Source organism: Dendrobates tinctorius, unplaced genomic scaffold, assembly GCF_039654945.1.
Source record: "Dendrobates tinctorius isolate UK_male_01 unplaced genomic scaffold, ASM3965494v1 ptg000019l, whole genome shotgun sequence".
In the NCBI taxonomy this organism is placed as follows: domain Eukaryota; kingdom Metazoa; phylum Chordata; class Amphibia; order Anura; family Dendrobatidae; genus Dendrobates; species Dendrobates tinctorius.
The window spans coordinates 27428397-27444426 of record NW_027361687.1 but is presented as its reverse complement, the minus strand read 5'-3'; the positions used below and the strand labels follow the sequence as shown (position 1 = coordinate 27444426).

At 47.6% G+C, this 16030-nt stretch overlaps 1 protein-coding gene across 2 annotated transcripts in view; it reads right to left on the bottom strand.

Annotated features, from left to right (window-relative positions):
• NUSAP1 (nucleolar and spindle associated protein 1) overlaps positions 1-16030 on the bottom strand; it is a 71609-nt gene that overhangs the window by 22067 nt on the left and 33512 nt on the right. The window lies entirely within an intron of this gene.

The window sequence follows — 16030 nt, the reverse complement described above, 5'->3', positions numbered from 1 at the left end:
TAATACGTGATCCTCACAGCTGCCACCCTGCACTAAGTGCCAGGAGCGGTCACGGACCACCCCCGGCACACTGTGATCAAACATAATCGCAGTCTTCCGGTGGCATACAGAAGCATCGCGCAGGGAGGGGGCTCCCAACATGCTTCCCTCAGAACAACGCGATGTGATCGCATTGTTCTGAGGCTCTCCATGGAGACTCCCGGCTCCAAGACGGCCACGGGATGCTTCTGGGTCTTGCAGTGAGGTGGCTTGTCAGTGCCTGTCAGATCACTGATCTGACACAGTGCTGTGCAGAGTGTCAGATCCGATCTGACATGATATAATAATGTGCCATCTTGGGACAATGTAATAAAGCAGAAAATAAAAAAAACATGAAAAAATATTTTTTTAAAAATTCCTAAGACAAAAATAATTGTTTCCCCAGTAAATACATTTCTTTATGTAAATTAAAAAAAAAACAAACAGAAAGTACACATTTAGTAGCGCCGCGTCTGTAACGAACCAACAAATAAAACTGTCCCACTAGTTAACCCCAGAAAAAGAAAAAAAACAAGGCAAAAAAACCAATGCTCCGTCATCATACCGTCGAACAAATGGTGGAATAACACGCAATTAAAAAGACGGATATAAATAAACGTGGTACCGCTGAAAAAGTCATCTTTTCCCGCAAAAAAACAGCCACCATACAGCATCATCAGCGAAAAAATAAAAAAAGAGTTATAGCTCTCAGAATAAAGCGATGCAAAAATAATTTTATAAGTTTTTATTGTATAAAAGCGCCAAAACAACAAAAATTATATAAATGAGGTATCGCTGTAATCGTACTGACCCGAAGAATAAAACGGCTTTATCAATTTTACCACATGCGTAACGGTATAAACGGCGCTCCTTCCCTTCCGAGCTCTGCCATGCGCCCAAACAGTGGTTTACCTGCATATATGGGGTATCAGTGTACTCAGGACAAATTGTACAACAACTTTTTGGGTCCAATTTCTCCTGTTAACCTTGGTAAAATAAAATAAAAAAGGAGATTTTTGTGTACTCACCGTAAAATCTTTCTCTTAGCCTTTAATTGGGGGACACAGAACCGTGGGTGTTATGCTGCTGTCCACTAGGAGGCGACACTATGCATAATCTGAAAAAGATTAACTTTGTCTCCTCCTCTGCAGTATACACCCCTGGACGGCGTCAGCCTTCTCCAGTTTTGTGCAAAAGCATTAGGAGGAAAATACCAGAAACATAACCATGCCTGTAAGAAGGCTACTATAAACGAGCTCAAACAACAATATGAGAACCCAACCGTAACAACGGCCCGCAAGGGCAACAGGGTGGGAGCTGTGTCCCCCAATTAAAGGCTAAGAGAAAGAGATTTTACGGTGAGTACACAAAAATCTCCTTTACTCTGTCGCCTTATTGGGGGACACAGAACCGTGGGACGTCCCAAAGCAGTCCCTGGGCGGGAAGCAGTGGACGAATATTGTGCTGACAGTCCCCTAGACTTGGGGTACTGCCGCCTGCAGGACCCGTCTACCCAGGCTCGCATCCGCTGAGGACTGGGTATGCACTCGGTAGTGTTTTGTAAATGTGTGCAGGCTAGTCCAAGTGGCTGCCTTACACACTTGATGAGCCGAGGCTTGATGCCGAATGGCCCAAGAGGCCCCTACCGCCCGCGTAGAGTGTGCCGTGATACCGGCCGGAAGAGGAGAATTGTTGAGGCGGTAAGCCTCTTGAATGGTGGACTTGATCCACCTAGCAAGGGTGGCTTTGGAAGCCGGTAGGCCCTTGCGAACGCCTTCTGGAAGAAGGAAAAGTGAATCAGACATCCGGAAAGGAGCAGTCCTAGACACGTAAACACGCAATGCCCTGACAAGGTCAAGCGTATGCAGAGCCTTCTCCACCCTATGAACGGGAGCCGGGCAAAGGGACGGTAGTGAGATTTCCTCATTGAGGTGGAAGCTGGACACAACCTTCGGAAGGAAGGATGGGACTGTACGTAGAACCACCTTGTCCTGATGAAAAACCAGGAAGGGTTGTCTGCAGGAAAGAGCTGAAAGTTCAGACACCCTGCGTAGCGAGGTGATCGCCACCAGGAAAACCACTTTCTGTGATAGAAAGCAGAGTGAGACCTCCTTAAGGGGTTCAAAAGGAGGTGACGGTAGTGCTGTCAAGACCAGGTTGAGGTCCCACGTCTCCAACGGACGTTTGTAGGGGGGAACCAATCGGGAAACCCCTTGGAGAAAAGTCTTCACTTGCGGCTTGTTAGAAATACACCTCTGAAAGAGCACTGAAAGCGCTGACACCTGGCTCTTCAGCGAGTCCAGGGATAGCCCGGCGTCCAGGCCTGACTGAAGGAAACCGAGGACCCTTGGAAGAGAATAGGGGAGTGGGATCTGCCCACGAGATTCGCACCATGTGAAGAAAACCTTCCAGGTACGACAGTAAATCCTGGCTGAAGTTGGCTTTCGAGCCCTGATCATGGTTTTAACGACTTCCGGTGAAAAACCTGCTTGGGTCAAAACCCAGGTCTCAATGGCCACGCTGTCAAATTGAGAGCTCCTGAGTTCTGGTGGAAGAACGGGCTTTGTGACAGGAGGTCGGGACGTGTGGGGAGACGCCAGGGAGCGTCTGCTGTGAGTTGCACGACGTCGGCGTACCATGTACGCCTGGGCCAGTCTGGAGCGATCAGGATGGTGGGAACACCCTCTTGTTTGATCTTCCCCAGGACTCTGGAGATCAGGGGGAGGGGTGGAAAAATGTACAGAAGCTGGAACTGGGTCCAGTCCTGAACCAGGGCATCTGCTCCGAGCGACCGCGGATCGCGCGTCCTGGCCATGAAATTGGGAACCTTGGCATTGAGATGGGATGCCATTAGATCCACGTCCAGGGTGCCCCATCGATGACAGATCTGACAGAAAACTTCGGGATGGAGAGACCACTCCCCCGAGTCCATTCCTTGTCGGCTGAGATAGTCAGCTTCCCAGTTGTCCACACCTGGAATGTGGACCGCAGAGAGTACCGACCTCGCATTCTCCGCCCATTGTAGGATACGTGTTACTTCGGTCATCGCCAGGATGCTGCGGGTGCCGCCTTGATGGTTCACGTATGCCACTGCCGTGGCATTGTCTGACTGTACTCTGATATGAGAGTCTGCTAGCAAGTGATGGAAGGCTTTCAACGCCAGGAAGATGGCCTGAAGTTCCAGGATGTTGATGGGCATGGTCGCTTCCATTGGTGACCACCTCCCTTGCGCTCTGTGATGCAGCTGCACCGCGCCCCAACCTATAAGGCTTGCGTCGGTGGTCAAAACCTTCCATTGACCGGAGAGAAAGGATTTTCCCCTTGCAAGCGAGGTTGGCTCGAGCCACCAGTGCAGGGACCTCCTGGTTTTTGCTGATAACCGGAACTCCCTGTCGAGGGAGAACGGATTCCTGTCCCAGGACTTGAGGATGGCCAGTTGAAGGGGTCTGAGGTGAAACTGGGCAAACGGTACCGCCTCCATTGCTGCTGCCATCCTGCCAAGTACTCTCATGGCATACCGGAGAGATCTGGGGGACTTGCGGTGGAGTGTGTGAACTCCCAGACGGAGAGCCAGTGCCTTGTCTCTGGGGAGAATCACCAGACCCTTGGAGGTGTCGAATAACATCCCCAGGAAGGTCAGAGACTGACTTGGGGTAATCGAGGACTTCTGTAAATTGACTAGCCATCCCAGGCGCCTCAGAGTGTCGATCGTGATCGAGACGTTGACCTCGCAGTCCTTGAGGGTGGGGGCCTTGATGAGAAGGTCGTCCAGGTATGGAATGACTACTATGCCTCTGGAGTGCAGAACGTCCATGGTAGCTGCCATGACCTTTGTAAATGTTCTGGGAGCCGTGGCGAGACCGAACGGGAGGGCCACAAACTGGTAATGGTCTTGGTCGATTGCGAATCTGAGGAACCTCTGATGGGCGGGAGCAATCGGTATATGCAGGTATGCGTCCTGTATGTCTATGGAGGCAAGATATTCTCCTTTTTCCATGGACGCAACGATTGACCAGAGGGATTCCATGCGAAAGTGACGAACTCGAACATACTTATTGAGTTGCTTGAGGTCTAGTATGGGTCGGACGCTGCCTCCTTTCTTGGGCACCACGAACAGGTTGGAGTAGAACCCTCGGAAGCGCTCTTCTGCTGGGAACGGCACTATGACTCCTGCTTGCAGGAGGGAAATAACCCCTTGACGGAAGGCCTGAGCTTTGAACGTGGATTTTGGAGGGACAGAGGGAAAAAACCTGTGCGGTGGGCTGGTAGTACTCGATTTTGTATCCTGAAGACACTATTTCCTTGACCCACTTGTCGTCTGTAATAAGCAGCCAGACCTGCTGAAAGAGTAGCAGTCGTCCGCCTACAAGTGGGGTGTCTTCCGGAGGGCATGAGTCAAGATGAGGGAAAAGTCTGAGGTTTTCCTCCTTTAGATTTCGCTTGGCTTGCCTTGCCTTTGACTGCCAGTTCCTGTCCGGCCTCTGTGCCGCACGCGTGTTGTCCCTGCGGGGGGAACGATTACGGTTTTGTGCTGGGCGTGAGACGGACCAGCCTGAAGAATTCCGAAAGGATCGGAAACGATATTGATTACGTCTTTTAAACGTGCGTTTTGGTCTTAGTTGAGGGAGGGAAGTACTTTTGCCCCCGGTAGCATTGGATATCATTGTATCCAGCTTCTCACCGAAAAGACGGCCACTGAAGTACGGGAGATTTGTTAGGGACTTTTTTGAGGCCGCATCCGCTTTCCATTCTCTTAGCCAGAGAATACGCCGGATTGTGATGGCGTTTGATGCTATTGCCGCTACCCCTCTTGCAGAGTCCAACGCTGCATGGACCATGTAATCTGCCACTACTGCAATTTGCACCGCCTGGTCCGCCAGCTGAGGATTTGAGGCTTGAAGGCCCTTTTGCAAGAGATCAGCCCAGGCCATGATGGCCTTGGCTGCCCAAACTGAAGCAAAAGCGGGAGCCAGAGAGGCACCTGCCGCTTCAAAGATCGAGCCATGCGTTCAACCTGTCTGTCTGCTGTGTCCTTGAGGGTTGAACTGTCCGGCAGCGAGAGAAGCGTTTGTGCTGCTAGTCTAGAGACTGGAGGGTCCACTTCAGGCGGATCTGTCCAATCCTTGGTGTCTTTCTGTGGGAAGGGGTACTTTGCTTCCAAATACTTGCGATTGGTGAATTTTTTCTCAGGCTGCGAAAAATGCTTAGAAAGGATTTTTTGAAATTCCAGGTGATTAGGGAAGACCTTCGATGGTTTCTGAACACTTTCAAAGGAAATCTTGTGTTCTGGTGCATCCGGGGTTGGATCTGAAATGTCCAGCACCCGAAGGATGGAAGAGACGATATCCTCAACTATCGCAGTATTGCTAGGGGGACAAGGGAGCAGATTCGTCTCTGTTTCGTTATCTGAGTTGGAGTCACATATGCCCTCTGAGTCTTGCGCATAGCTAAGGAACTCCCTAGCGGGCGAACTAGAGCGGAGGTTTTCCCTGGTCTGGGATCGTTGTGGAGATCCGCATTGTCTTTCCCCATCAGGGGACGGCCTCGGTGACCTGGAGCCACTGTGTCTCCCCCTGGAGGGGGAAGACCTATTGCTATGTGAGGACGCAGATGAACGCGACCTGTGGGTCCGTTTACGCCTCGAACTGTCGGAAGCGCCCTGTACGTGAGACAGGACGTCCCTTTGCTGGGTAACGTTCATAGCCGAGACATGACCCTGCAGAGCCTGCAGTAATGTGGAGGTCAGGTTGTCTATAGACTGTGTCATAGACTGCGACATCTGAGTTGCCCATTCCGGCGCAGCAGCGGTCGCAGAAGCGTTGGTAGGGACTTCTTGGGGTTCTGCTCCGGTTTTTTGGGTACAGTCCCGGCAGTGCGGATACGTGCTGCCGCTGGGGAGAGTGACCTTGCAGGCTGTGCAGACTGCATAAAAGCAGTCTTGCCTGGTTCTTTTCTTTGAGCCCGACATAGTACCTAGGCTGATTAATAGAGGCCCTACAGGGGTATCTATGCAGAGGAAAGGAGTAGGAGAGCGCTATAGGTTATAGGAATTCACAGCTGAGTACCAGAACCCAGCTGTGATCTTACCCCACCGGTGCTCCCCTTAGGTCCAGCGCTGATAAGTCCCACGTCCTGTGCCCCCCAGAGACTGCTGTGCTGCCTTCCTTCAGGTGCAGCAAGATGGCCACCGGATTCTGAGGTGGAGACGGAAGGGGGCGGAGAGGTGGAAAAGGACGCGCTGAGCTATGTAAAAGCGCGCCCTTCCTGCCTCGATCCGCCCCTTCTATGACACTGCAGTGTCATTTTCGTCATCCGGGGGGCGGGGAAAAGGCGGCGGCTTCGGCTAGGCCGAAGCCGCGGTCTAAATTAGAGGCCTGATGCCCAGGAGGGCTCCAGAGCGGCGCGGTAGTCCGGGAGGGGGTCGGATTTGCACCGGACCCCCCCGGAATGGGCGACTGGCTAGCGGTGGGGGGAGCAGGGCTAGCGGTACCTGTGTGGGGGGGTCCCTGGAGCACCATGGAGCCACTGCTGCTGCAGAGGCAGGGGAGCAGAAAGCCCTGTCTCTGCTGTGCCACGTCTGCCTGCACCCTCCCCCGGCCCCAGCAGGATCCCACAGCTGGTCTGGGGTCCCTGGTGCAGAATGCTGTCTGTACTCAGACCCTACCTGCGGCGTCTCAAGCTAATGCCCCCTGCGGGGGATTAGGGAGGGTGCGTCTGTCACCGTCAGGGGGTCTTCATCCTTGCCTCAACCTCAACCCAGACCCTGAAGGGGGTTGAGGAAGGAGGGGGGGGGTCTCAACTTCGGACCAGTACCCGAGGGACTGGGGAAGGAGCGACATGGGGAACCGCCATCTCCACTTCAACTGGGCACCCCTAAAAAGGGGGCCAAGGAATTAGCCATGCCGGGAGTCTCGCTGGAGACCCACTTTTCTTCATCTGTTCCGACGAAAGGAAAAAAAGAAAAAGGTGTGTCTCCTTGCGACACTAAGCAAAAACTGGAGAAGGCTGACGCCGTCCAGGGGTGTATACTGCAGAGGAGGAGACAAAGTTAATCTTTTTCAGATTATGCATAGTGTCGCCTCCTAGTGGACAGCAGCATAACACCCATGGTTCTGTGTTAAATGTTCATTTTTTTTTTAAACATTCCAAAAATTCCTGTGAAGCACCAGAAGGGCTAATAAACTTCATGAGTGTGGTTTTGAGCACCTTAAGGGGTGCAGTTTTTAGAATGGTGTCACTCTTGGTTATTTTCTATCATATAGACCCCTCAAAGTGACTTCAAATGTGATGTGCCCCCCCCCCCAAAAAAAAAAAAAAAAAGGGGGTGTACAAATGAGAAATCGCTGGTCAGCTTTTAACCCTTATAACTTCCTAGCCAAAAAAATAAAAAAATTGGGCTTCAAAATTGTGCTGATGTAAAGTAGAAAAATGTTACTTAAGTATTTTATGTGACATATCTCTGATTTAAGGGCATAAAAATTCAAAATTGGAAAATTGCAAAATTTTTGCCAAAATTTCCGTTTTTTCACAAATAAACGCAAGTCACATCGAAGAAATTTTACCACTATCGTGAAGTGCAATATGCCATGAGAAAACAGTGTCAGAATCACCGAGATCCATGGAAGCGTTCCAGAGTTCTGACCTCAAAGAGACAGAGGTCAGAATTGTAAAAACTGGCCTGGTCATTAACGTGCAAACCACCCTTGGGGGTAAAGAGGTTAAAATGAAAAAATATTTTGTTTATAGCAGGGCTGTGGAGTCGGTGCTCATTTTGGTGGAGTCGGTATAAAATGGACCGACTCCTAAAATATATAATAAATTGGGTACAGTAGTTCAATGCAGAATATGCTGAATATTTTTTCATAGGAATTTGGGAAAGTTATGAAATGTCCTATAAATGACTGTTCTATTCCTGATCTAAGGCTACATTCACACACAGCGTTTGAGGATATGTTTTTCAGTTGCAAAAGCAGATCAGCTTTTTAAAAAACCGCATCACCTGAAAGGTTTTTGAGCTCATAGATAATGTTTTCAATAGCAAAAGCAGATTAGAAATCTGCTCTATATATCCATATCTGTATCCATATCATATCTGTACCAAAAAGAATGAAAGCCGGATAGCACACAGACTAACACTTTTTTTTTTTTTTTTTTTTTAGCACCAGTCAGGTACACCTCATAGCTGCCCAAAAGGACGCCCAGGACAGGCATTGCTCGTCTTCAGTAACATCAACTGATAGTTGGAATAAATAGACTGCATTCACCACCACATCTTCTTAAGGTGCAGGCTTTATTTTCAATTGTAGGGGTGTGAAGTATGAGGTTCTGCAGCAGCTGAGGGGTGCAGTATGAAATTCTGCCCCCCCCAGGTTTGATCCTGGCTACACCCATAGTGTGAATGTAGCCTGAGGATCTAGGCTTTATCTTTTCATCTTAGCCGAGATAAGTCATAGTGTGTATATATATATACATATATATATATATATATATATATATATATATATATATATACAGTGCCTACAAGTAGTATTCAACCCCCTGCAGATTTAGCAGGTTTGATAAGATGCAAATAAGTTAGAGCCTTCAAACTTCACACAAGAGCAGGATTTATTAACAGATGCATAAATCTTACAAACCAAAAAGTTATGTTGCTCAGTTAAATTTTAATAAATTTTAAACATACAAGTGTGGGTCAATTATTATTCAACCCCTAGGTTTAATATTTTGTGGAATAACCCTTGTTTGCAATTACAGCTAATAATCGTCTTTTATAAGACCTGATCAGGCCGGCACAGGTCTCTGGAGTTATCTTGGCCCACTCCTCCATGCAGATCTTCTCCAAGTTATCTAGGTTCTTTGGGTGTCTCATGTGGACTTTAATCTTGAGCTCCTTCCACAAGTTTTCAATTGGGTTAAGGTCAGGAGACTGACTAGGCCACTCCAACACCTTGATTTTTTGCCTCTTGAACCAGGCCTTGGTTTTCTTGGCTGTGTGCTTTGGGTCGTTGTCTTGTTGGAAGATGAAATGACGACCCATCTTAAGATCCTTGATGGAGGAGCGGAGGTTCTTGGCCAAAATCTCCAGGTAGGCCGTGCTATCCATCTTCCCATGGATGCGGACCAGATGGCCAGGCCCCTTGGCTGAGAAACAGCTCCACAGCATGATGCTGCCACCACCATGCTTGACTGTAGGGATGGTATTCTTGGGGTTGTATGCAGTGCCATCCAGTCTCCAAACGTCATGTGTGTGGTTGGCACCAAAGATCTCGATCTTGGTCTCATCAGACCAGAGAACCTTGAACCAGTCTGTCTCAGAGTCCTCCAAGTGATCATGAGCAAACTGTAGACGAGCCTTGACATGACGCTTTGAAAGTAAAGGTACCTTACGGGCTCGTCTGGAACGGAGACCATTGCGGTGGAGTACGTTACTTATGGTATTGACTGAAACCAATGTCCCCACTGCCATGAGATCTTCCCGGAGCTCCTTCCTTGTTGTCCTTGGGTTAGCCTTGACTCTTCGGACAAGCCTGGCCTCGGCACGGGAGGAAACTTTCAAAGGCTGTCCAGGCCGTGGAAGGCTAACAGTAGTTCCATAAGCCTTCCACTTCCGGATGATGCTCCCAACAGTGGAGATAGGTAGGCCCAACTCCTTGGAAAGGGTTTTGTACCCCTTGCCAGCCTTGTGACCCTCCACGATCTTGTCTCTGATGGCCTTGGAATGCTCCTTTGTCTTTCCCATGTTGACCATGTATGAGTGCTGTTCACAAGTTTGGGGAGGGTCTTAAATAGTCAGAAAAGGCTGGAAAAAGAGATAATTAATCCAAACATGTGAAGCTCATTGTTCTTTGTGCCTGAAATACTTCTTAATACTTTAGGGGAACCAAACAGAATTCTGGTGGTTTGAAGGGTTGAATAATAAATGACCCTCTGAATAAACTTTTCACAATTTAAAAAAAAATTAAACAAAGAAATAACATTCTTTTTTGCTGCAGTGCATTTCACACTTCCAGGCTGATCTACAGTCCAAATGTCACAATGCCAAGTTAATTCCGAATGTGTAAACCTGCTAAATCTGCAGGGGGTTGAATACTACTTGTAGGCACTGTATATATATATATATATATATATATATATATATATATATATATATATATATATATATATATATATATATATATATATATATACATATACACACACATACATACATACACACACACACACACATATACATACACACAGTACAGACCAAAAGTTTGGAGACACCTTCTCAATCAAAGCGTTTTTATTTTCATGACTATGAAAATTGTAGATTCACTCTGAATGCATCAAAACTATGAATTAACACATGTGGAATTATATAATTAACAAAAAAGTGTGAAACAACTGAAAATACTGTATGTCTTATATTCTAGGTTCTTCAAAGTAGCCACCTTTTGCTTTGATTTCTGCTTTGCACACTCTTGGCATTCTCTTGATGAGCTTCAAGAAGTAGTCACCGGAAATGGTTTTCACTTCACAGGTGTGCCCTGTCAGGTTTAATAAGTGGGATTTCTTGCCTTATAAATGAGGTTGGGACCATCAGTTGTGTTGTGCAGAAGTCTGGTGGATACACAGGTGATAGTCCTACTGAATAGACTGTTAGAATTTGTATTATGGCAAGAAAAAAGCAGCTGAGTAAAGAAAAACGAGTGGCCATCATTACTTTAAGAAATGAAGGTTAGTCAGTCCGAAAAATTGGGAAAACTTTGAAAGTGTCCCCAAGCGCATTGGCAAAAACCATCAAGCGCTACAAAGAAACTGGCTCACATGAGGACTGCCCCAGGAAAGGAAGACCAAGAGTCACCTCTGCTGCGGAGGATAAGTTCATCCTAGTCACCAGCCTCAGAAATCGCAGGTTAACAGCAGCTCAGAATAGAGACCAGGTCAATGCCACACAGAGTTCTAGCAGCAGACACATCTCTACAACAACTGTTAAGAGGAGACTTTGTGCAGCAGGCCTTCATGGTAAAATAGCTGCTAGGAAACCACTGCTAAGGACAGGCAACAAGCAGAAGAGACTTGTTTGGGCTAGAGAACACAAGGAATGGACATTAGACCAGTGGAAATCTGTGCTTTGGTCTGATGAGTCCAAATTTGAGATCTTTGGTTTCAACCACCATGTCTTTGTGCGACGCAGAAAAGGTGAACGGATGGACTCTACATGCCTGGTTCCCACCGTGAAGCATGGAGGAGGAGGTGTGGGGGTGCTTTGCTGGTGACACTGTTGGGGAATTATTCAAAATTGAAGGCATACTGAACCAGCATGGCTACCACAGCATCTTGCAGCAGCATGCTATTCCATCCGGTTTGTGTTTGGTTGGACCATCATTTATTTTTCAACAGGACAATGGCCTCAAACACACCTCCAGGCTGTGTAAGGACTATTTGACCAAGAAGGAGAGTGATGGGGTGCTACGCCAGATGACCTGGCCTCCACAGTCACCAGAACTGAACCCAATCGAGATGGTTTGGGGTGAGCTGGACCGCAGAGTGAAGGTAAAAGGGCCAACAAGTGCTAAGTATCTCTGGGAACTCCTTCAAGACTGTTGGAAGACCATTTCTGGTGACTACCACTTGAAGCTCATCAAGAGAATGCCAAGAGTGTGCAAAGCAGTAATCAAAGCAAAAGGTGGCTACTTTGAAGAATCTAGAATATAAGACATATTTTCAGTTGTTTCACACTTTAATTATATAATTCCACATGTGTTAATTCATTGTTTTGATGCCTTCAGAATGAATCTACAATTTTCATAGTCATGAAAATAAAGAAAACTCTTTGAATGAGAAGGTGTGTCCAAACTTTGGTCTGTACCGTATACATGTACATGTATACAGTGTATTACATATTTACAATTTATTACAGTTTTTTGTGTTCTAAAGTTGTATTCCAATAAATAGATATTATGTTCTATCTAAATATCTTGATTATTGGATCATAGAAATGATTAAATGTCTGATGTTCACATTGTACTACAATAAATTTTTCACTTAAATATAAGCAATATATGTGGGAGTCGGAGTTGGTGTAAGGGAAATTGAGGAGTCGGAGTCGCAGGTTTGGCTTACCGACTCCACAGCCCTAGTTTATAGGGCTAAATCTTCATGAATGTGGTTTTGAGAGGTGCGGTTTTTAATATAGTGTCATTTTTAGGTATTTTGTGTCACATAGCCATCTAAAAGTAACTTCAAATGTGATGTAGTTCCTAAAAGAAAATAGGTTTTGTAAATTTTCCCTCTTTCCTCCGCATCTGACACCCTCTGCTGACCTGCTCCTCAACCTCCGATATCTCCTAAGGGTGTGTGCACACGCTGCAGATTCTGCTGCGGTTCCGCAGTGGATTTTTCAGCTGCGGTGTACAGTACCATTATTCCCTATGGGAATAAAAAACCGCAATGTAGACGGTGCAGATTTTCCCGCGTGGTTTTGAAACCACCGAAAGAATTGACATGTCAATTCTTTCTGCGGATTCTGCTGCGGTTTGCCATCTCCTCCATTGTGGAGATGAAAAACCGCAGGCTAATCCGCAGATCTTTTGACCTGCAGATTTGCCTGCTGATTTTACAAAATCCGCAGCGTGTGCACATACCCTAATAAAACAAACCAAGCCGGCCACTCTCCTCCCACCTGCTCTCTCTCTGCTTCTCCTCACTGCTGGCGACATATCTCCCAATCCTGGACCCCCACAGCTCATATCTCCCATTAATTCCCCCTCCTTATCTAACATGAACTACCGCAAGCTCTCCAACGTAAAACCAGCCCCCTGCTCCCTCTCTCTGGAGCACTCTGGAATGCCACCTCCATCTGCAATAAGCTTCATGTGATTCATAACCTCTTTCTCTGTAGCAATCATGCCTTCCTCGGCATCACAGAAACATGGCTTACACCCTCTGACACGGTCTCCCCTGCTGCGCTGTGTAACGGCGGCCTCCACTTCACCCACACTCCTCGCCCCGGCAATAGAAATGGTGTAAGAGTGGGTCTTCTCCTTTCAACTAACTGCACCTTTAACCCAATCCCACCTCTCCCCTCCCATAGCCTCCCCTCTGTTCGCATTTACTCTCCCTCCAACCTCCAAGTGGCCGTCATATACCGACCTCCGGGCCCGGCCACTGCCTTTACTGACAAATTCTCTACCTGGCTTCTTTACTTTCTTTCCACTGACTTCCCCACTATCATCATGGGTGACTTCAACATCCCCACTGATCCCCTTCACACAACAGCCTCCAAACTCCTGTCCCTTACTTCATCTTTTGGACTAACTCAGTGGTCCTCCTCAGCCAACCACACAGATGGAATTGCATTAGACCTAGTCTTCACCCATCTCTGCTCTCTATATAACTTCACAACCTACCCTCTATCTGACCACTATCTACTCACTTTCTCATCCCTGGCCTCCTTACCTGTCACCCTTGTCCAGCATCATGAGCACCCCCGCAGAAACCTTGCACATCTAGACACACCTGGCATTGATATCCTCACTCCACGACACAGACAGTGCCACTGCTTTCTACAGTGCCACTCTCGCATCAGCTATTGACACGGTCGCCCCTCTCGTTCATGGCCAAGTGTGACGTATCAATAGACAACTTATGAATGGGTCACCGAGGAGGATGGCAGGAACAGGCTAAGCCACCAGAAGACCAGAGAGGTTGGTAACTAAGCAGATTGCAGACCCCTGATCCTATCCACACAACTAGCAGTAGCCGTGGTGCTTTCCTACGATGCCCTAGACGCTTCGTCACAGCCGGAGGACTAAGTAAGCCTTAAGAGAGAAAGATGAAATCTAAACTGCCCCGGAGCAGATCCCCAAAGGAATAGACAGCCCCAAAACATATATTGTTGGTGATACAAGATGAGACACAAACACAGGCAGAGAACAGACTGAGCAAACGGTGGGACCCAAGCTGTCTAGACAGGACAGGACAGAAAATATACTGTCTGCAATCACGCACAAAACCCTGAAATAGTCCAGCACTTCTGATATACAAAAAACCTGAGGTCACACGACCTCACCCCCACTAGATCAGCACTCTGGTATAAACTGGCAGCAAAGCAAAAACATACTAATACAACAGGGGACTGAACAAGCTGCAACATATGAAGCCGGGGCCCAGCGCTGCCCCCAGCAGGGAGCACGCTGAACCCTAGCAGCAAAACAGAAAAAAAACACAGACACAACCAGATTAGATGCAAAGGATTAGCAAAAGAAACACTTATTAGCAAAAGAAACACTTAGCTGAACCATGCAGATCAGGCAGTGGGCAAAAGAACTCCAAATGCACACTGAAGAAATCACCAGCAACCTCCAAGAACAGCCAGCTCAATTATATGTTCCCAGCCAGTAATCCCAGGTTCCCAATTATTGTCGTCAGGTGGGGAACTTCCATCCACCTGGCCAGCTCCACTACTCTCAGTAACCACCAGAGGGAGCTTCGGCTCAGAACTTCGAGCAAGGGAATTCACAACAGACAACCCTGGCACAATAACATTACTAAAAAGCTCCGGCAAGTGTCCAGGGTTGCAGAGTGACGTTGGAAGAAAACAAATTTGCAAGGTGATTTTACTGCATTCAAACAACCAACACTCGCTTTCTAATCTGCCTTCACCTCTGCTAAACAGGCCTACGTCACAACCCTTGTATCTTCTCTATCCTACAACTCCAAACAGTTATTCAAAACCTTTAACTGCCTCCTCTGCCCCCTCCAACCTCCCTCATCTCTACCGAGGACTTTGCCACACATTTCAAAAATATTAACCAAACAAGGCAAGTCTTTATTGTTCAACCACCACAACCCCTTTGTATGCCAGACCAATTCCAAAACCCCATAACCTCCCTCTCCAACATCACTTAAGGGAAGCTTGTATCCTCTACAAAGCACACCTCACCACTTGTGCACTAGACCCCATCTCACCTCCTCTCCAACATCACCAACCTCACCACTTGTGCACTAGACCCCATCTCACCTCCTCTCCAACATCACCACCACACTTATCTCATCCCTGACCTCTCTCTTCAACCTATCACTAACTTCTGGTACCTTGCCTTCTGCTTTCAAACATGCCACAATTACGCCTATCCTTAAAGAGCCAACCCTCGACCAAACAGCCATGTCCGGCTATCACCCAATATCACTGGTCCCATTTGCTTCCAAACTCCTGGAGCAGCACGTCCAGGCTGAACTTTCCTCCCACCTCTCATCTAACTTGCTCTTTGACAATCTACAATCTGGTTTCCGCCCCCATCACTCCACTGAGACAGGACAGGACAGAAAATATACTGTCTGCAATCACGCACAAAACCCTGAAATAGTCCAGCACTTCTGATATACAAAAAACCTGAGGTCACACGACCTCACCCCCACTAGATCAGCACTCTGGTATAAACTGGCAGCAAAGCAAAAACATACTAATACAACAGGGGACTGAACAAGCTGCAACATATGAAGCCGGGGCCCAGCGCTGCCCCCAGCAGGGAGCACGCTGAACCCTAGCAGCAAAACAGAAAAAAAACACAGACACAACCAGATTAGATGCAAAGGATTAGCAAAAGAAACACTTATTAGCAAAAGAAACACTTAGCTGAACCATGCAGATCAGGCAGTGGGCAAAAGAACTCCAAATGCACACTGAAGAAATCACCAGCAACCTCCAAGAACAGCCAGCTCAATTATATGTTCCCAGCCAGTAATCCCAGGTTCCCAATTATTGTCGTCAGGTGGGGAACTTCCATCCACCTGGCCAGCTCCACTACTCTCAGTAACCACCAGAGGGAGCTTCGGCTCAGAACTTCGAGCAAGGGAATTCACAACAGACAACCCTGGCACAATAACATTACTAAAAAGCTCCGGCAAGTGTCCAGGGTTGCAGAGTGACGTTGGAAGAAAACAAATTTGCAAGGTGATTTTACTGCATTCAAACAACCAACACTCGCTTTCTAATCTGCCTTCACCTCTGCTAAACAGGCCTACG